The sequence below is a fragment of the Dendropsophus ebraccatus genome, chromosome 10, assembly GCF_027789765.1.
Source record: "Dendropsophus ebraccatus isolate aDenEbr1 chromosome 10, aDenEbr1.pat, whole genome shotgun sequence".
Classification (NCBI taxonomy): domain Eukaryota; kingdom Metazoa; phylum Chordata; class Amphibia; order Anura; family Hylidae; genus Dendropsophus; species Dendropsophus ebraccatus.
Window position 1 is genome coordinate 84310160 of NC_091463.1, and position 22490 is coordinate 84332649.

Below are 22490 nucleotides of genomic sequence, written 5' to 3' on the forward strand. Positions count from 1 at the left end.
GATGGTCAGTCTTGGTCATCCCAAGCCTGTTCGGTGTTTGTGCCCTCATTTAATCATTGCCCCCAACACCTCCTATCAGTTTGCTCCTTGCTTCTCTCAGCCCAATGATTCCATCCTGCCTCCTCTTGGCCTGTCAACTAGGCTCAACATCTTATGGAGCATCACTGAGGTCTCATAGTTAGTGGTCTCTCCATGTTCACTACCCCAAAGTAGCCTTTGAGAGTAGATGAGAGCAGCTGGAGCATGCTAGAGTCTAATTGTTTGTCATTTGATTAGTGGTGTCTAAAGAAGTTGGATGCAGCCCTAGGGAGTCCTGGTTAACATGGGCACAGCCATTGTCAGTCAGTGTAGTTTGCCAGGCAGATAAAGAACAGGTTGTCGGATATCCCAACATTGGGGCACCTTGTTATCATTGTAAAGTGAGCATACATATACATGTATACACTCTGCAAAGGAATTAATTCATGCACTCAGGATTTGACCGGATAGATAGATAGATAGATAGATAATAGATAGATAGATAGATAGATAGGAGATAGATAGGAGATAGATAGATAGATAGATAGATAGATAGATAGATAGATAGGAGATAGATAGATAGATAGCTAGATAGATAGATAGATAGGAGATAGATAGATAGATAGGAGATAGATAGGAGATAGATAGATAGATAGGAGATAGATAGGAGATAGATAGATAGATAGATAGGAGATAGATAGATAGATAGATAGATAGGAGATAGATAGATAGATAGATAGATAGATAGGAGATAGATAGATAGATAGATAGATAGATAGATAGATAGATAGGAGATAGATAGATACTGTAGATAGATAGATATGAGATAGATAGATAGATAGATAGATAGGAGATGATAGATAGATAGATAGATAGATAGATAGATAGATAGATAGATAGGAGATAGATAGATAGATAGATAGATAGATAGATAGATAGATAGATAGGAGATAGATAGATAGATAGATAGATAGGAGATAGATAGATAGGAGATAGATAGATAGATAGATAGATAGATAGATAGATAGATAGGAGATAGATAGATAGATAGATAGATAGATAGATAGATATGAGATAAATAGATAGATAGATGATAGATAGATAGATAGATATGAGATAAATAGATAGATAGATAGATGATAGATAGATAGATAGATAGATAGATAGATAGATAGATAGATAGATAGATAGATGCCACCTTTATAACCTGTCTTGCAACCTGAGTTTCAAATTCTTTCTATGTGAAATCCTGACCCTGAAGTCAGATCACATCTATAAGTAGCAACCCTAATTGGGCCCCAGAAGCTACAAGTTACGCCCCTGCATCTTTAAAGAACATTCAGAATAATTTACATTGATATGAGTCAATTGTATTAGAAGCTTGTTATACATACAGGTTTGGAGTTCATGTTCATTTAAAGGGGTATTCCGACCAGTATTATAAAGTTGTGTTTAACCCTTTAAGGACGGAGCCAATTTTCATTTTTGTGCTTTATTTTTTTCCTCCTCGTGTTTAAAAGGCCACTGCGCTTCCATATTTTCCCCTACAGACCCACATGAGCCCTTATTTTTTGCGACACCAATTGTACTTTGCAAATACAGACTTTTATTTATTTTTTATTATTATTTTTTTTATAAAATATGCTGCAAAACCCCCCAAAAATTATATATGTGCAGTGAAATTGAAAAAAAAAAGTGCAATTCTTTTTGTTTTGAGAGGTTTTGTGTTTACGCCGTTCACCCTATGGTAAAACTGACATGTTATCTATGTTACTCAAGTCAGTACGATTACAATGATATGTAACTTGTATAATTTTTATTTTATTTGTTGGCTTTTAAAAAATTAAAACCTTTAAAAAAAATGTGTTTAAAATTGCTCTATTCCCATGCTCAAATGGGAGAAGGGGGGGGGGGGGGGTGATTTTTAACTTTTATTGGGGAAGGGGATTTTTTATTAATGAAAAAAAACTTTATTTATTTTTTAAATACAGCAATGAGAAGTCCCCTCAGGGACTTCTATATACACAACACTAATCTCCCTTTGAGATCAATGCTGTGTTTATAATAGAGCACTGATCCATCAGATCAGTGCTCTATTATTCTGGTCTGCAGCAGACCAGATATACTGATTGCCGAGCCGAGATCAGCATCATCATTCTGCCTTGTGATAAATGATGCTACAGAAGGGAATCATACATGTGCTGCATTTACATTGCTTGTGTAATAGTCTGCTTTGGAAAGGGAACTGACAGGAGTGCTGTGGGAGGGGAATAGGCAGGGTGGGAGGACTTTAGGAATTGTACTGAACAACTGCCCTACCAAAAAGTACTAAACAAAGACACCCAAAACAACTTGATTTTTAGTCTTTCCAGGTAAGCAATTCTATATGCTCCTTCAGAATGCAGCAGATGGAGTACCCCTTTAAGTGTCCTAACGGATGGTGGAAATTTTTTTTTCCTAATAAATGGACTTAATATTTTCTTGGAGAATTATTGATAGAAACACAGTATCACCCACGAGCTCATCCTACAGCCATAAACTAGATCAATCCCACAAACCCTTTACTACGATGTTTTTTACATTTCCTAACGTTCGGTTCTAATTGATTATGCTGTAAACCATCGGCTATATATATATATATATATATATATATATATATATATATATATATATATATACATATGAAGCTTTCGTATCTTATTGCACACATAGCAAGTCTGGCTATTGGATAATCATTATTGACCCTTCTTCTGGGACCTGATCTATAGCTCTAAGGTGAAAAACTGCTTACTACTTAGTGAGTGCGGATCTGGCCTCTTGTGTCTGGTGACGGTCTAACATAGTAATGCAGCGTACAGTTAGGGATGTCGACGTGTTACACTGAGGGCTAGGAACCTTGCTAGGACATGTACACACACCTTTGAGGGGGTAGCACAAATGTCTTTGATGTATGGCAATAGAACGCTTGAGTTGTTCCACACAAAAATAAGGCAGCCAGACACTGGTATTGACCAATCTTCAAGCATATTTTTTTTATTGAGTTCACCAATAAAGGGGTATTCCACTCAAACATGACCTTTGATATGTTGCTGCCACTGGTGAGATTAACAATTTCTTCCATTCTTGTAATAATCTATTCAGTCTCCTTCCCCCAGTTCTGAGCTGCTGCTTTCTGCTGGAGACACAAAAATCTGTGTGTGAGCTTTTCTCTCCGTCTAACCCTCCTCCCACCTCCCTTTCGAGACAGCTGATGTGAACCAGTCCCTGGCAGGCTTCATCTGCAACTATATGTCTTCTTTGTAATGCTGAAGTTAATCACGAGTTAATCTGAGGCCAAGTCCTGACATTACAAAGTTGCAGATATGGACCTGTTTACATCAGCCATCTTGGAAGGGAGGGGGAGGCGGGGGAGACAGAGAGAAAAGCTCACATAGTTTTCTGTGCCTTCAGCAGAAAGCAGATGCTCAGAACTGAGGGAAGGAGACTGAATAGATAATAACAAGTATGAAAGAAATTGTTAGTCTCACCCCTTCTCTAATAGTTCCTTACTCTCACTTGTCTTACAGTAAAAGAATCCCCTTTTATGTAGGGTTACCAATGTCTGGACACAGAGAATGCCCCTTTGACAGTCCTGTGTACAATGGCATAGCAATAGTGGTTGCATTAGTTGCAATTGCCGTTGTGCCCAATCAAATGCTGACGCTGCTCTGCAAGTGGGATCCGAGCCGCTCTCCTGAACTGGGGAAGCGACACGGGAGCCATCAGCTCTGGATTCTATTGCATCAGTTCCTTTACTAAATAATCAAATGCCAGGAGTTGCTATGTTCTACTCTTAAAAATACTGACCATATACTGACCAAATGTGAACCCACCTCACTCACACCCGCCCCAGCCCAATTGCTCTCTCATTGTATATACCAACCTTTTCTGCGGCACAGAATCTACTGCTTTGAAAATATCAAGTTATATGACATCCAACAACTCACTCCGGGCCGTGTAGAACTTAACACCTTGTAAAAGCTGATCAGATTAGTCTGACAGGACCAATAGCTCATAAACCCACGCTGATACAGAGTTATAGGTTTATTGTCAGGGATATACAGGTATTATAGCATCTCTATAAACTTCCTAGAATTTCACCCCCATTAGACATTAATGTTCAAGTCTACCGTTTCCAAGCTCTATTATCTATTTGTTACATTTGTGTTACTATGGAGGCTATGGACCCCATTGCCCCCATAAAACAAAAAACAAATGTTAAAAGAAATAAATGATATGCAAGAAAAATGTGTACACTGTACTTAACTCCCTTAGAACATGGGGGTGTAAACCAATTGGACCTAGTAGTTTGTCCATTTTTTATTTTTTTTAACCCCTTCAAGATTAATGCAATGTTCCTCCCCGCCTTCTAAGAGCCATAGCGCTTTTATTTTTCCACCTCAGGGCTGGTGTCATTTCTTGCGCCATGATCTCTAGTTTTTATTAATATCATATTGGTGTAACAGAAAACTTTGGATCGCTTTTTATAATTTTTTTTCTGATATATAATTTAATAAAATCAGCAATTCTGCTGTTTTTTTTTTTCATTAACGCCGTTCACCGTGCGGGAAAAATTGTGTTATGTTTTAATAGATCAGACAATGCTGCACGCTATGATATGTAATATGATTATTTATTTATTTTTTTAAATATTTTTATCTTTATAATGGGCAAGGGGGTATTTTAAACCGTTATTGGGAGGAGGTTTATAAGGTTTTTTTTTTAAATACTTTAAAAAACTTTTTTTACTACCCTTTTTTTTTACCGTACAACATGCAATCATTAGATTGCATATACTGATCTCAGATTCTATACATAGACAGCAGATCCGACAGGACGGAGGCAAGAGGCTTACCCCCACCCGTTGGTACTTGCTGCGGAGGTCCCAGTCACTCAGTGACAGATGCTTGTTCTGTCACTGAGTAGCTTAAATGCTGTGATCGCTATGGATCGCAGCATTTAAGGGGTAATGAGGAGCAGCTGCGGGATCGCAGCTGCCTCTCATTACCTCCAGCCCCGAACACACTGATGCGTGCAGGACTGCTCTCATTGCAGCGGTCCCGCACACATCAGAAGCCCCTGAAGTCAGGAATGGCTGGGTCCTTCCCAGAGGGATATCTGGCTAGTCCTGTGTTTCGAGATTCTTCAACGAGGCTCCACATTTATAATAGGTTGTACTGGTCAACTCCATGGGCAATATACAGGGTTATATACAAAGCCGTCTGTGACTGCACTATAGACTTTGCCTGAGGGTCTACTACCCTGGACTACTCTACCCATCCTTTTTGTGGGTACTACAGAATCATGTAAACTAATACCTTATCCTTAGTTATTTCTCCTAGGGAAGCTAAAGTAGTCCTGTCTCCTACGTGCTGTATCCGGCAGGCGTGATGTGCAGAGCGTTGCATCCTAACATATTACTGGAGACGTAACATAAACTGATGGAAAGGTCAGGGGATTAGAACAAGTGCTCTGCACCGCTCCCCCCCCCCACCCCCCTTCACAAGTCAGCCCATAAAGAGAGTGTCTCTTAGCAAAGTACTGAGTGCCCTATATTACATTATATAACTGCAGATAAGTGTATGGAGAAATCTAAGAAAACATGCTCTCTGTACACACAATATTTGTCTCAAGTGGTGAAACAGATATAATAGACACTGCTGCAGAACATCATTCTACACACCCCAGCTACTGCAGAACATCATAATACACACCCCAGCTGCTGCAGAACCTCATATTACACATCTCAGCTGCTGCAGAACATCATACTACACACCCCAGCTGCAGCAGAACATTATTACACATCTCAGCTGCTTCAGAACATCATAATACACACCCCAGCAGCAGCAGAACATCATACTACACACCCCAGCTGCTGCAGAACCTCATAATACACACCTCAGCTGCTGCAGAACCTCATAATACACACCTCAGCTGCTGCAGAACATCATAATACACACCCCAGCTGCAGCAGAACATCATACTACACACCTCAGCTGTTGCAGAACCTCATTATACACACCTCAGCTGCTGCAGAACCTCATTATACACACCTCAACTGCTGCAGAACCTCATAATACACAACTCAGCTGCTGCAGAACATCATACTACACACCTCAGCTGCTGCAGAACCTCATAATACATACCTCAGCTGCTGCATAATATTATACAACACACCTCAGCTGCTGCAGAACCTCACAATACATACCTCAGCTACTGCAGAATATCATACTACACATCTCAGCTGCTGCAGAACATCATACTACACAACTCAGCTGCTGCAGAACATCATACTACACACCTCAGCTGCTGCAGAACCTCATAATACACAACTCAGCTGCTGCATAATATCATACAACACACCGCAGCTGCTGCAGAACCTCACAATACACAGCTCAGCTGCTGCAGAATATCATACTACACATCTCAGCTGCTGCAGAATATCATACTACACATCTCAGCTGCTGCAGAACATCATACTACACAACTGCAGAACATCATACTAAACACTTCAGCTGCTGTAGAACATCACTCTACACACCCCAGCTGCTGCAGAACATCATACTACACAACTGCTGCAGAACATCATACTAAACACTTCAGCTGCTGTAGAACATCACTCTACACACCCCAGCTGCTGCAGAACATCATCATACACACCTCAACTGTTGCATAACAATACACCACCCACCTTGACAGCTGAAGAACAATATTATACACACCTGAGCTGCTGCAGATCTCAAGGGTGTGTTGTATCTATCTATCTAGGGTACACATAAAACTTCCTTACTGTTTAAAGAGGTTCAGCAGCAGCTGTGTATACATTTTAAGGAATACTATGCCATCTATTAATAATCCAACATTTTGCCACCTATAAAGCTGTATACTTTTAGTCAGCCAAACTTTTTTCCCCCCATAGAGTCCATGTTCATCCCTGTCCCTGTAATCCTGGTCTCTGTGGGGGCATTATCCTATATGCTCTATGTACAGATCACAGCAGGAAACATGATAATTATAACATAATATTCCCTTGGAGGTAACTGCACCAATGCTCTGTGATTGTCTCTCTCCATTATGAAGAGCTTATGCTGCATATCATTGACTTTAATTCAAATGAGCATTGATGCTTCTGCTTACAAGTGGTGACACTGATTCATGTAATATAAATTGACATTCGGAATCACTCAGCCAAGATGTAGACCGCGTCAACATGTGGAGGAACAACGCTGGCAATATGCACAGTAAAAGACAGACCTGGGCACAATAAAGTTATACTACATGGTTACTGCACATAGCAGTGTCAAAATCTCGTGATACATCCTCCCTTCAATATGGTGAAGTCCTTTAACCATGGTTCCTTATAGGTTTCCTCCACAGGGGGTTTTCCCCCCCTTCTGAGAATTGGAGGATGATTATTTTTGAGTTGAGATATTGCTGTGTATAGCGCAATGTTCATAGTTTTTTTTGCCTGGACATGTAGTTTCCAACTATACATTTGTGGCATTGAATTAAGTGTGCAGAAAATGTATGCATAAATGAATAAAGAATACATGCTACATGCCCAATGTCGCAGCTTTGTGCTATGGCCCAGTGTCAGGATTTGAACCTAGTGACTCCTGCACTCCAGGCTGCAGCTCTACTCACTGAGCCACTGAACCTTGCTGGACAACTCCAGTTCTGAATATATTGGTCAAGATCATGTTTCTTTAGTTCCCAGTCTTGAATCCTTAATTGGCTCCACCCCTGGACTTCCTATATAAACCCAGCCTTTCCACTTCCTCCTTGTGAGATTATTGTGCTTTTGCCCTTAATCAAGCTACTCCTTCCTCTGCTCTGCTGTTGTTATTTACCTGTGTACCGAACTCTGGCTAGTTATCTGACTCCGATTCTGCCTTATCCTCCAACTATATTGCTGCTCTCTGTGCACCGGACTCTGGCTAAGTATCTGACTACGCTTTGTATAAACCTCCCAAACACATTGCTGCTACCTGTGTATGGACTTCTGGCTGACTGCTGACCACGCTTGTCTCCACCACTTCACTGCAACCTGTGTAGCGACCTCCAACTAACCAAGGTTAGTCTCTTGTACTTTTGTCTACATCCAGTGTTGTTATTGCTATTGGGCTCCAACCCAGACTAGACCACTAGACCGTTACAGAATAATCTCACCCAAAATATGGAGTCTGCTCTGACAACTTTGAGGGAACAAGTTGCTGAATTACAAGCATTTGGTGCTACCTATCAAGAAAAGTTTTCTAAATTACAAACTGTAGTACTGGATCAACAAAAGGACATTATTGAGCTACAAAGACAACTTCTGGACGTACGTGGCTCTGACTCAAATCCACGCATGCCGCTGCCATCAAAATTCAATGGTGACCGTCAACGTTACCGTGGATTCCTTAATCAATGCCGTATATATTTTCAAATGCAACCTGCCTCATTTTCTAGTGACAAGAAAAAAGTTCTGTTTATCATTAATCTCTTGACAGATGAAGCTCTTGCATGGGCTTCTCCATATGTGGAAAAGGACTGTGATATTCTTAATGACCTAAAAATCTTTATTATTGCTATGAATCAAGTTTTTGATGATCCAAATCGTTGTGCCACTGCTGAAACTAAATTGCACAATCTACGTCAGGGTAGACGCTCTGTTGCTGAATATACAGCCGAATTTAGACGCTGGGTTACTGATACTACATGGAATCCAGCAGCACAAAGAAGCCAGTTTCGCCGAGGACTATCAGAGCAAGTGAAGGATGAGCTTGCCAGAGTAGAGACCCCAGATGATTTGGAAGCCTTTATTCAACTGTGTATTCGAATTGACCAGAGACTTACTGAAAGAAGAAAGGAAAAACTTCAGGTATTTGGAAACAATCCTACTTTTTCTTTTAATCAACTACCATTAAACACCCAGAAAGATTCAGAAAGTGCACCTGAACCCATGCAAATTGATGCCATACGGAGACCCCTTTCTACAGCAGAAAAAGAGAGGCGTCGTACCGAAAACTTGTGCCTCTATTGTGGGAGTAAAGGTCATTATGCAATCAACTGTCCTAACAAAGTCCAAAGGACCATAGCCTTTACTGGTGCCAAGTCTGTAAGTAACCCTGATCTTGAACATCTGGACTATGTTGCATATCCTATTTCCTCTATAACTGTAGATAATGTGAAGGCATGTTCACCATCTTCTCACTTTATCATTCCGATACAAATCACCATTGGAAATCATAAGGTGCAGTCTTCAGCCATGTTGGATTCTGGGGCAGGAGGAAATTTCATGGACTTGGAATTTGCACTTAACCACAGCATTGAGAGGAGAAATAAAGCCATGCCTATTGATATGGAAACCGTAGATGGATCAGCCTTATCATCTGGGCCTGTAACCCATGAGACTGTTGAACTTCAGATCTATATTGAACCAGACCATCAAGAAACCATTAATTTCCATCTGATTTCTTCTCCTAAATTTCCGGTTATTCTAGGAATTCCCTGGTTTTCTATCCACAACCCATCTATCAACTGGGAATCAAGGACAATTTCTTTTCCCTCTGAGTACTGTAAGAACAGCTGTCAGAAAAATGTTTCTGAATTCATCAAGGTGGCTGAGATTTCTCAACAGGATTGTACTAAGCTGCCACCTCAATACCAGCAGTTTAACGATGTCTGCAGCAAGAAGAATGCTGACCAACTACCACCTCATCGCCCTTATGATTGTCCCATTGAGTTACTACCTGGAGCAGCCATTCCTTTTGGGAGAATTTATAACCTCTCTGAACCTGAATTAAAAGCACTCAGAGAATACTTAGATGAAAATCTTAACAAAGGCTTCATTCGACCTTCTACATCTCCAGCTGGGGCACCTATATTCTTTGTAGAAAAGAAAGACTCAACCCTACGACCATGCATTGACTACAGGGAGCTAAATAAGATAACTGTGAAAAATCGCTACCCTCTCCCCTTAATTCCTGAGCTGTTGGAAAGACTCCGCTCTGCAAAGATCTTTACCAAACTAGATCTAAGAGGGGCCTATAATCTTATACGCGTTCGCCCAGGGGATGAGTGGAAAACTGCATTTAGAACTAGATATGGACATTATGAATATCTGGTAATGCCATTTGGCCTCTGTAATGCTCCTGCCACTTTTCAGCATTTTATCAATGATGTGTTTCGAGATTTCTTGGATCAATTTGTTATTGCTTATCTTGACGACATCCTCATATTTTCTGATAGCTTGGATGAGCATCGTAGACATGTAAATTTAGTCTTGGAACGTCTACAGAAAAATCACCTTTATATCAAACTGGAAAAATGTGAATTTGAACAAACTCAGATTCAGTTTCTTGGATATATAATTTCCCCAGAAGGTCTGACTATGGATCCCAGTAAAGTCAAGGCTGTCGTTGATTGGCCTACTCCAAGCAATTTAAAAGAAGTTCAGCGTTTTATTGGATTTGCTAATTTTTACAGAAAATTTGTAAAAAATTTTTCAAAAATCATTTTGCCAATCACTCATCTCACAAAGAAAGCAAAAACATTTAATTGGTCTCCAGAAGCACAGGTTGCATTTGAGAAACTAAAGACTCTTTTCACTTCGGCACCCTTACTAGTTCATCCAAATCCGGAATTACCTTTTATTGTTGAGGTTGATGCCTCAGAATCTGCAGTGGGAGCAGTATTATCCCAACGAATCGGTGACAAGATGCAGCTTCATCCGTGTGCATTTCTTTCTCATAAAATGTCATCTGCAGAAAGAAACTATGACATTGGAAATAAAGAACTTTTAGCCATAAAGGTTGCCTTCTCAGAATGGAGACATCTCTTGGAGGGAGCTAATCATCCAGTAACAGTCCTTACAGACCACAAAAATTTAGAATTCATACGTACTGCAAAAAGGCTATCTGCAAGACAAGCACGATGGGCCTTATTCTTCTCTAGATTTAACTTCATCATCTCTTATCGGCCAGGTTCAAGAAACGGCAAAGCCGACGCCTTGTCCAGGACTTTTACTGAGTCTCAAGAGAGATACAAGTCAGAGGGTACCATTTTGTCTCCTAAAAACTTTCTAGGAATACTTGACTTTAAAGAATTTTTGACAATGCTTAAAGATGGCTACCAAGATGATTCTTTCCTTAATCATCCTCCTAATGATGTGGATCTCTTTTTTAAGGAGGGGTTTTGGATGCAAGAACATAGGCTATATGTCCCCGAATCTGTTCGACTTGAAATCCTCAAGTTGGTCCATGATTCCAAACTTGCTGGACATCTTGGAATCAATAAAACTAATGAAATACTACTCCGTTCATTTTGGTGGCCTAACTGCAAGAAAGATGTTAAAAAATATGTATCCTCTTGTTTAACATGTGCACGAAACAAGACCCCACGATACCCCTCTTTAGGACTTCTTCAACCACTTCCAATTCCATCCAGGCCTTGGGGCTCAATTTCCATGGATTTTATTGTTGATCTTCCCTCTTCTAAAGAAATGACTGCTGTCCTCGTGGTGGTGGACCGACTTACAAAAATGGCTCATTTTATTCCAACTAAAGGGATTCCAACTGCTGAGCAAACTGCAGAATTAATAATCAAAGAAATATTTAGACTACATGGAATTCCTGATAGTGTGGTTTCAGACAGAGGTGTACAATTTACTTCAAGATTTTGGAAAAGTTTCTGTACAGCCTTAGGAGTAACTGTTAATTTGTCTTCGGCCTTTCATCCACAATCTAATGGTCAGACTGAAAGGACCAACCAGACTCTTGAACAGTACCTTCGCTGCTTTATTTCATATCTTCAAGATGATTGGGTAGATTATCTACCAACAGCAGAATTTGCATACAACAACTCTGAACATAGTTCTACCTCTCAAAGTCCATTCTATGCTAATTATGGCTTGCATCCTGTGTTCATTCCTAACCTCCCACTCAATACTCCAATTCCTGCTGTTACTGAAAGATTATCAATGTTGCAAAAATCTCAAAAAAAAACTAGTAGAGATGTTACAAGAAGCCCAAAAGAACTACAAGAAAGCAGCGGATAAACATCGCAAAGCTCCACCTACATTTCAGGTTGGTGATCAGGTCTGGTTGTCCACAAAGAATTTGAAGGCTCATGTACCATCTCCTAAATTGGGGCAAAAATTCATTGGTCCTTTTAAGATTTCTGCAAAAATCAATGAAGTTGCTTTTCGTTTAGAACTTCCAAACAAACTGAAAATTCATCCTGTATTTCATGTATCTCTGCTTAAACCATTTAATGAAAATCCTTTTCCAGGAAGAAACCAGCCACCTCCTCCACCTGTAAATGTTCAAAGGGAAGAAGAATTTATTGTTGACAAGATTCTGGACTCTAGAATTTTTAGAAATAAATTGCAATATCTCATTCAATGGAAGGGATATGAGCCGGAAGAAAATTCCTGGGAGCCAGAGGAAAATGTCCATGCTCCTAGGTTAACAAAAGCATTTCACCAACAGCATCCTGAAAAACCAGCTCCTAGGATGTCCAGAGGCCATCTTGGAAGGAGGGGACTACTGTCAGGATTTGAACCTAGTGACTCCTGCACTCCAGGCTGCAGCTCTACTCACTGAGCCACTGAACCTTGCTGGACAGCTCCAGTTCTGAATATATTGGTCAAGATCATGTTTCTTTAGTTCCCAGTCTTGAATCCTTAATTGGCTCCACCCCTGGACTTCCTATATAAACCCAGCCTTTCCACTTCCTCCTTGTGAGATTATTGTGCTTTTGCCCTTAATCAAGCTACTCCTTCCTCTGCTCTGCTGTTGTTATTTACCTGTGTACCGAACTCTGGCTAGTTATCTGACTCCGATTCTGCCTTATCCTCCAACTATATTGCTGCTCTCTGTGCACCGGACTCTGGCTAAGTATCTGACTACGCTTTGTATAAACCTCCCAAACACATTGCTGCTACCTGTGTATGGACTTCTGGCTGACTGCTGACCACGCTTGTCTCCACCACTTCACTGCAACCTGTGTAGCGACCTCCAACTAACCAAGGTTAGTCTCTTGTACTTTTGTCTACATCCAGTGTTGTTATTGCTATTGGGCTCCAACCCAGACTAGACCACTAGACCGTTACACCCAGGGTGCTGGATACTTTGTTGCATCAGCCGGTGGGCTCTGGTGTTTTGGGGTAGCTTGCCACAGTGGCCAGTAATGGTATTACACCGGACCTTTGCTAGGACTAGTGTGAGGTGCAGGTGAAGGTGCAGGTTGCGGTGGCAGAGATGGCAGAGTCCCGACTTCAGATGTTAACTTTTACTTGAATCAACTTCAGTCCAATACAGAAAAAATTAAGGACAATACTGCTCAGGAGTGCTAGTGCAAAAATATATAACACAATACTTAACACAGACTTTGGTAGCATGAGGTAGGAGAATAAGAAGAAGAGAGTTGTTTGTCAGGGTAGTGTAGGGCCCGGATAGGAGCCCTTGCCTAATTTATACAGTTCTCTTCAAAGATGTGTGTAAAGTATAACTAGAACTGTGTTATCTGACCGCCTTCTGCCTACACAGTCTCGGAGACTGCCCTGTGAGGTAATACATAGAGATGAGAGGACTTTTCGGATTTCTGGTTCGTGAGAACCAGAACGATCGGTGTCGGATTCCTGCTGTCTGCTCGCTCCGTGCAGCGGGTGGAAATCCGAAAAGTCCGCTCATCTCTAGTAATACGAGTCCCAGGTCTCTTTCTCTGTGTGAAACAAACTAGTGACAGTTTTCCCACGATTTTGAACATTGCCAGTAGAGATTGGCTACCTTGCATCTGTGCTCTACTGCGGATCAGTCCCTCTTCCTCTCTTTCTTGGTGACTGTCCTGTAGTGAAGATACTCGGCGTAGGCAAAGGTGTTTCCTATTTCTCCAGTTACCCCAGCTTTAAGTTCAGCAGTGCGTAGCTGCTGAAGTCTCTCTCACTGGAACTGGAACTAGACGCCTCACTGGTCTAGAGAGAGATTGCAACTTACTATCTTCCCAGGAAGTGTGTGAGCAAAGAGTTTAAGGGTACGTTCATACTTACCGGATCCGCAGCGTTTTCTCTGCTGCGGATCCGCAGCAGATCCGCAGCAGATTTCATTTAAATAATAACACAGCATCAAATCTGCGCCATCAAATCTGCTGCAGATCTGCTGCGGGTCCTGTAGGTGTGAACGCACCCTAAAGCAGGCTAAACCTTCCTATCTAGACTGCAGCTGTGCACAAGGGGAGTGAGACACCTAGTGGCTGGAGTAGAACACAGCAACTAGCTGCACTAGCTGTGGCACCTGAGTGAACTAGGAAACCTGGATGAACAAGGACAAAAGAACAACCCATGGTGGGATACTACATTTGATTTGGTGTCAGGAGTCAGATGGAAGTTGCAGGGAAATTATGTTGAAGTAATTTGAACTAATAGAGGATGGTTTACCAGAAAGGCTTGAGGTGTGATGCTGTGCTCCAAAATTTTGGTAAAAATTATGGCACAAGTTTCACCTACCAATAGTTGGAGAAAACTTGGACAAAGTGTGCCAAAACTGGAGCCATGGTGATAAATCTGGCACCTTCTTCGACTCTCTAGGCTAAGTTTATACTATCTTAAAATTTGACAGTTTTAGTAAATTTTCCCCAATGATTTACTGAAGGTTGGGAGTATATTATATCTATCGGAAGAGGGGACTTAATATGGTGGGCAGAATCTAAATCAAATCCTCTAGAAAGTGCCATATATTCCAGGGAAGGGTCATGGCGGTTGTCACTTTGTCATTAACTTGGATATTGCTTTCCGATGCGACCAGGGACAGCGGCGGTCCGCAGCTATCGCTAAAATTGAGGCACGCAACATCTGTATTTTCTCGAAGCCGAGAAACGAGAAAATGAAAGCGAATAGTTAAAAGGTCAAGTCAATAAGGGCCGCTGGAATTTTCCATAGAAAGTGAAATGTTTAACCCCATCAAATCCACAATGCTCTGCAGTGAGAAATACATTCCCGGATCTCTTGTATGTAACCCTGTCAGCCTGATTTACTGCACTGTGGAGCTTGGATGCTAGCTACCGACAATACCATATTTCTTATTTGCCCAATTTATCAGACAAGAAGTAGAAGTTATATTTCCCAATTCCTTATGGCTTTGGCTGAAAAAAAATTTATGAAACATTGCAGTGTTGTTTTTCCAACATGTGACACCACCCTAGTGATTACTTATTAGTGTTACGGTACCATGCACAACCCATGGACGGACGTGTAAAAAAACAGGCAGGTTTCTCTAATCCTGTACAAGCAATTTTATGCCTGAAGATTCCTGCTGACCGTCATATAATATACACAATCCCCATGGTAAGAAAAGTCGGAGGGATTCTCAGCCAGCGGTATTTAGTGAGTGTTAGCTTTATTTTGCGGGTCACACACAGGGCATCGATGCTCCAGTTCTAGGGATTGCACTCTCAAGTGTAAGGACATAGGAGACTTACAGAACACCTATTTATAGTAAAAGGTAAGAGACCAGAAGGACACTTTATTAGTCCGGTCTGGTTAGCAGGAAATGGACTAGATGCATGACTTTTTCAGTCTTTCTATCTACTTCATGAGAAGATGTTTTAATCTTTTTCTTTTAAATCAATTTGTTTCAGAAAGTTATATAGATTTGTAATTTACTTCTATATACAAATCTCAAGTCTTACAGTACGTATCAGCTGCTGTATGTCCTGCAGGAAGTAGTGTATTCTTTCCAGTCTGACACACTGCTCTCTGCTGCCACCTCTGTCCATGTCAGGAACTGTCCGGAGAAGAAGAGGTTTTCTAAGGGGATTTGCTACTGTTCTGGAAAGTTCCTGTCTCAGACAGAGGTGGCAGCAGAGAGCAGAGAGGGTTACATACAAGAGATCCGGGAATGTATTTCTCACTGCAGAGCATTGTGGATTTGATGGGGTTAAACATTTCACTTTCTATGGAAAATTCCAGCGGCCCTTATTGACTTGACCTTTTAACTATTCGCTTTCATTTTCTCGTTGCTCGGCTTCGAGAAAATACAGATGTTGCGTGCCTCAATTTATTAAACCAGTGTGAAGTAGAGTTGGCTCTGTTGCCCCTAGCAACCAATCAGATTCCCCCCATTATTTTCAAAGAGTCTGTGAGGAACGAAAAGTGGAATCTGATTGGTTGCTAGGGGCAACTGAGCCAGTTTCACTTTACACCATGTTTGATAAATTTCCCCCCAGATTTTAAAGTAAAAGTAAATTACAAATCTATATGACTTTCTGACACTAATTGGTTTGAAAGAAAGATTTTAACTGGATAACCCCTTTAAAGTCACTCCTGTCTAGGAAATAACTAGTTACATTATAAATGTTCTGATAATGGTGAAGGAAGGAGCGGCGCTAGTGAGCCAATTATACAACTCCTCAAATTTACCCCGATGACTGGAAATAACCCATTATGAGGAATTATGAGGAGGGGGTTACATTTTAGTACACAATTCAATGTAGCTCTATACCCCAAAATGGCTACGACATGGTTAAAGACCAAATATGTGTTTAGTCTGATCTGTATGGAGTCTTACGTTGCTCAAGTATCACCAACCTGACAGTACATAAGGGTAACAATCAATGGAGTAACACATGACTGCACAATAATCAGACTACGCAAAGTATTTTTTCTGTAGTCTGTTACCATGGAAACACATAAACTTTCCATAGATAATGGTAAAGGGTAGACATGCCCATGTAATAAACACGAGTTTCTTATTTCTTATAGCCAATAAGTAGGATGTCTATAGAGCCCCATGGGGTCCACCAGGTTTCTAGATCTAAAAGGAGTTTAGCCTCTAATAAAGTAATAAAGTGCAAACATTTAGCTAAGATATTCCACCAGTTTCTGATTAGTGGAGTCATGAATAGGGGCCACAGTGCTGGAATAGTTTTGCGTCCCACATAACCAGTGATGCGTCTTAGCTCTTGGTTGTTCATTGAATTACAGCTGGCCCTATTGACATAAATGGGGCCTTGTATGGCTTCCTGCTCAGCTTGACCACTGAGGTCACTGTACAGGGAAAACAGGGCACAGCAGTACACCAGTGCCTCCCCTTTATTCACATGATCAGTTGTGGTTCCATAAGTGGGTTGGGACTACCCCTTTAAGTGTTTGTCTTTATCGCCCTCAGTCTTCTCTTATCTCCTTGGGTCTCTCCGATAAGGTCTTGTTCTCGGCACACTCACCCTGTCTCCGTTCTTGCTTCTCTCTGTCACAGTCGGGTGCTGGTGTGCAGGTTCCGATCAATGGCGTGATTAATAGGACTGGTCGTACCCTTCTCACGCGCAGCTTTCACGCCTTGTGATTAAACATTGATCATATTCTGCCCGAGATACAGAAATCCCCCAGGTCTCAGATGGGACGGGAGGAACCATCGAGTCTCAAGGGCAAGCGGAGGATCAATTGGGTCTGAGGCGGAGTGACAAATGTGTCTCGTATCACGAACATCTGTGTCCTATTTTCACAACAATTTGGGCAATGTGACATTGATGTAATGAAGTTCAATGTGTCATGGAGCATTGCAATCTGCTTTATCTAAACTGGCAATTTCTCCTCATTTTCTGGAGTGGCATCAGCATACGGATCAGAGACCTTCGCTCCACCTGTCACTTTTCTGCCCTCTCTCAAGATGACACAGAGCTCCCTATAATGTGTTTCTAATTCATCTCTTCACGGATACATACCTGCTGGTACTGACATCTCTTCACTCCGCAGTCACTTCATATCACCATCTGGAGACCTCACTTCATTCTGCATGATAGGAGCATACAGTTATATGGTCATCCATGAACGTGACATGAGAGTACACACCATCCATGCTACATGTAAGTATAAAGACTTTGCTTTCTTATATACTAGGAGCATCAATCACTAAGGTATTGTACTTCTCTAGCTTAACAACTGGTTAGATGGTTATACTGTGTATACAGGCCTTAGTGTGGACCCATCCAGGCATAAATATAGGAGGTCCATAACTATAAGAAGTCTGAGGGTGGGGGAAGAAGGTGGCAAGGGGAGGTGCTGTGGGCTCTGAACTCATCAAATGTCTTACCCTGCTGTCCAATCCCATCTCCTTCTGAAGTACTGAGAAATGATCTGCAGCTCCATCCTCCTCCTCCCCCTCTTGTATTTATTCTATGACTTTTTGAACATTTATATAGAACATGCCGGCAGGGGCATAGCTAGGATTCATGAGTGGGGCCCAATAGCAACAAACTGTATGAGGCCCCACCCGTGAATCCTTTACACCCTCTTTACTTATACACATACTCAAATGACTTGAAAGAGAATTGGGGGTTGGTGCTGGAAGAGTGTGCCAACAGGGCCGCCACGCTTGACCCTGCTGTCAGTGTAGTGGGGGTGAGGGGGCTTTGGATGCTGTCGGGTGACGCACACTCCTCCCGTTACTGTCGGGGGGGGGGGCTGCAGGTGGTAAGTGCAGGCAGCAGATGGCACCAGTGGCGATGCCTGCTCCTCCTGTCACTGTCGGGGGCTGGCTGCGGGTGGTAAGTGTAGGAAGCAGATGGCACCAGTGGTAATGCCTGCTCCTTCTGTCACTGCATGAGAGGGTGGGGGTGTCAGCGGGAGGTGCAGGCAGTGAAAGGCACTTGTGCTCCTCTTGTCACTGTCCAGGGGGGGTGCCCGTTCCATGGAGGCAGACCACGTGTATTGCCGATGAGGGCCCCATAGAGGCTGCGTGGTCTGCCTCCATGGTTAGCTACGCCACTGCATGCAGGTGAAGAGAAGGAAACGAATGGCTAATGGCTGGAAGGATGAGCTTTATTGTAAACTTTCATATCTTGACGCGTACTAACGATTTATGCAAAACAGTTAAGCGGGAAGATCCGATTTTCAACCCATGCAGTAAGTGCAAAGTAGAAAAGACCAGGATAAGAACCCATATTATGCAAGAGTGGAACGAGAAGAGACGGAAAACAATTTTCAGCTCTGCCTGGAAGTTTCCTGGCGCTGAAATGAGTCTTCTATCCGATATTTGATTGAAAGGCGGACAATCGAGAATTCATTATTTCAGCACATGGACGGCCTCTTGTCTTATTTATTACTCACAGTCCTTGTTAAATACTTTCTGCAGGCAGCTTGTTTTCAATCACAGCGATGTGTTCGCCCTAGTTTTTACGGGACGCAGCCATGCAAATATGTTAAATGTGCAAAGGCCTGTCAGAAAATACATTAATAGGGTTGATGGAGCAAGTCTGTAGCATTAAATCAGGAGCGACTGCCTTCGCGGCCAAAGATTCAGTATCTACATTGAAAAACGTACTAATTGATTAGCAATAAATTAAGGCAGCGCAGTGTGTAAATCTCCGGCCTGGCTGCGGGGGGATCTGGACATATCCAATGTGTTCTCCCTTATTTATTGAGCGTAATAGTGAGACGTCAGCTGCCACCGTAATGTCATGTGAAGTCTGCCATGATCTTCACGTTCTTTGAGCACAGAGCTCTGAAATGTTGGCTGCAGGTAAGAAGCGACATATACCGGATGCCAATATAACTTCCACACAAAAGAATCTTATACGAGTCCAGCCAAATTATAACAGCTGTGGAAATGGAAAAAGTTAAACTGTACCTGTCATCCTGGGTAAGTTTCCAGAATAATTATGGCTATTTCTGGCCATTATATTCAGCAATTTCATTAGATTTCTGCTCTGCAGGCCTTTTCCCTAATTTTCAGTTGTCACCAAACTATGTGGGGAAGCCCCGCCTTTTTAAGGGTTCTCAATACCAACAAAGACACAGAAGTGGGGATACTGATTTCTTATGTCTTCATACACACCCTAAGAAGAAGCAGCAGCATGGAGGGCATTATAGAGCAGCAGTGAAAAGTGTAAGTTGTAAATGAAGCCTTAGTTACCTCTTGTTCAGGTTTGAAATCCCTTTATAGTCTGTATCTCTCTGTTATCTGAATTAACCCCCTCCTAACTCTCTCCTCACTCCTCTTTTCTCTATGGGCAGCATGTAACATCATCTATCATTAAATTGCTAGTCGGTCTTGTAAACACAGAATAAAACTGAACAACTATTTCAGAGTGAAGTAAATATAATGGGGGATGTGGGTGAGTGGCATTCAGTTAAGAACTTGATAAGAGAAGAAAAAAGTTGTTTTTTTTTTGTATGATATATTACAAATATATATATATATATATATATATATATATATATATATATATATATATATATATATATATATATATATTTTTTTTTAAACATTCACCTGTACTAATAATTTATACAAAGGTTAAAACCATGGTGTACATTTAAAGGACATTGTTTGAGATTACACATCTTTTTTCTAGAAAGTTTTTTCCTTGTGTGCTTAGTTTTTGGGGATGTTAGGGCTGTTAACGTCTATGCTGTCTCAGATGGCTCAGGGGTACAATGGCCTCCTTGAAACACTGATGTTACTGCCATATAAGCATAGAAGATTGTCAGCAGAAAAAAGACCACCTGCTTTATCTAGTCGGCCCTTTTAGTATTTCCTTTACTTGTTATTTTAGGATAGATATATGTGTATACCAGACAGGTATACATTCTGTTATTGTAAATTTACTGACCACATCTGCTGTATGCTTGTTCCAATCATCTACTACTCTTTCAGTAAAGTAATATTTTCTTTTGTTATTTCTGCCCTTTCCCACAACTTACTTCATATTGTGCGCCCTCGTTCTTTTGTTCAGTTTTTTTTTTTTTCTTTGTTAAAAACACTTCCCTCCTTAACCTTATTTAGCTATTTAACATGTGTAAAGTTTTGGATCATGTCCCTCTTTCCCTTCTTTCCTCCAGACTATACAGATTTAGCTCTTTAAGTCTTTCCTCATATGTTTTATGCCTGACACCCTCCTCCATTTTTTTAGCCAATCTTTGGACCCGTTCTATTTTATCAATATCTTTATGTAGATGAGGTCCCCAGAACTAGACCTGCAGTGTCCCAGACCTCATTTACCACTGCTAAGGGTATATATGTACATATCTTGTATCACTGATCTTGTATACATTACAGGGTATTCTAAGGATGTTTATGTCTTACTGCATTTTGGTCACTAGATGTCACTGTCTGCTATTGTATTACTGTAAGCACAGGCTGAAGGATAACAAGTAAAAGGGTTAATGGTGTACGTGACTCAGCACATGCCTTCCACCTCCTGAGAGGTGTAGCCACCACCAAAAAGGTACTTGAAAACCTATCCATTCTGAGGTAATATCCTGTTCTCTCTAAGCCTTGTATTTCTCCAGGAACTTCAGTCTACAGACAGCGGATTGGTGAAGCACATCTGTGCCGACGTACCCCACTGCAACTCACCAGGTCCTAAGAATTATACCAAATATCACCTAGCACCCCTGGGTCACCACAGACAAACTATTCTAGATGTGGTCTTACTTGAGCTTTATTCAGTGGGATCACAAGCTCACCCTTCCTACAGCTCAGCATACAAATTGATTTCTTTACCGCCTGGTTGCACTGGTGACTCATTTTAAGGCTGTCGGAAATCATCTCCCCTAAATCCTTCTCTTCTGAAGTCTTTAATAACACAGAACTGCCAATATGATAGGATTCCTCCTAAATAATAAATGGTCAGGTGAGCATGTTGGATTGATATTTTTTATTTTCAGATTCCAACAGCCATAACTTTTTTATTTACATTTTTTCCCTTGCATATGGACTTGTATTTGGGAAATAAGTTGTCTTTTCCATTGACTTGGTGGTCGGTTTAATCCTTTTTTTTTTATAATGGAAGTCAATGGAAAAACGGTTCAAAACGGATGCAAACAAATGCAATCGTTTTTTTTTTTTTTTCATTTTGCATGTTGAAACAAACAAACAACCAAAAAATAAAATGGATAGCAAAAACGCAGTGTGACCCTAGCCTTAGTTTTTGATAGCACTGTTTCATGTACCATAAATTGTATGTAAAATTAAATTTTATTCTGCTGCTCCGTCCAATTACTATAATATAGAAATGTTAATTTTTGTATTTTTGTTATTTATTACTACTTTAAAAATAAATAAACAAACAAACAAACAAGAAACATAACTTGTTTTCTAACCTATTTTTGTGTGCCAAGCTTTAATTTTTGTTGTTATTACGCTAGGGTAGATGTTATTCAATCTTTTTGTATAGATCAATAGTGAATAAAGTGATAATATATCTTATGAGACAACAAATGTTTCTTTCCCCTGTTATTAAGCATCTCCAGACTGAAAAGTCACACACACACACACACACATTCAATTAGTTGAGGGTTAAATTTTTTTATAATCTTATACCACCCTCTAACTACTATGAAATCAAAGCAGAATGTAACATAACTAATGGACCATATGGTGACAAAGAATACTTTGGAGTTTACAGAACACTTAGCCATTTCTTGTCCTGGTTTGCACAGACACTTGAGACTG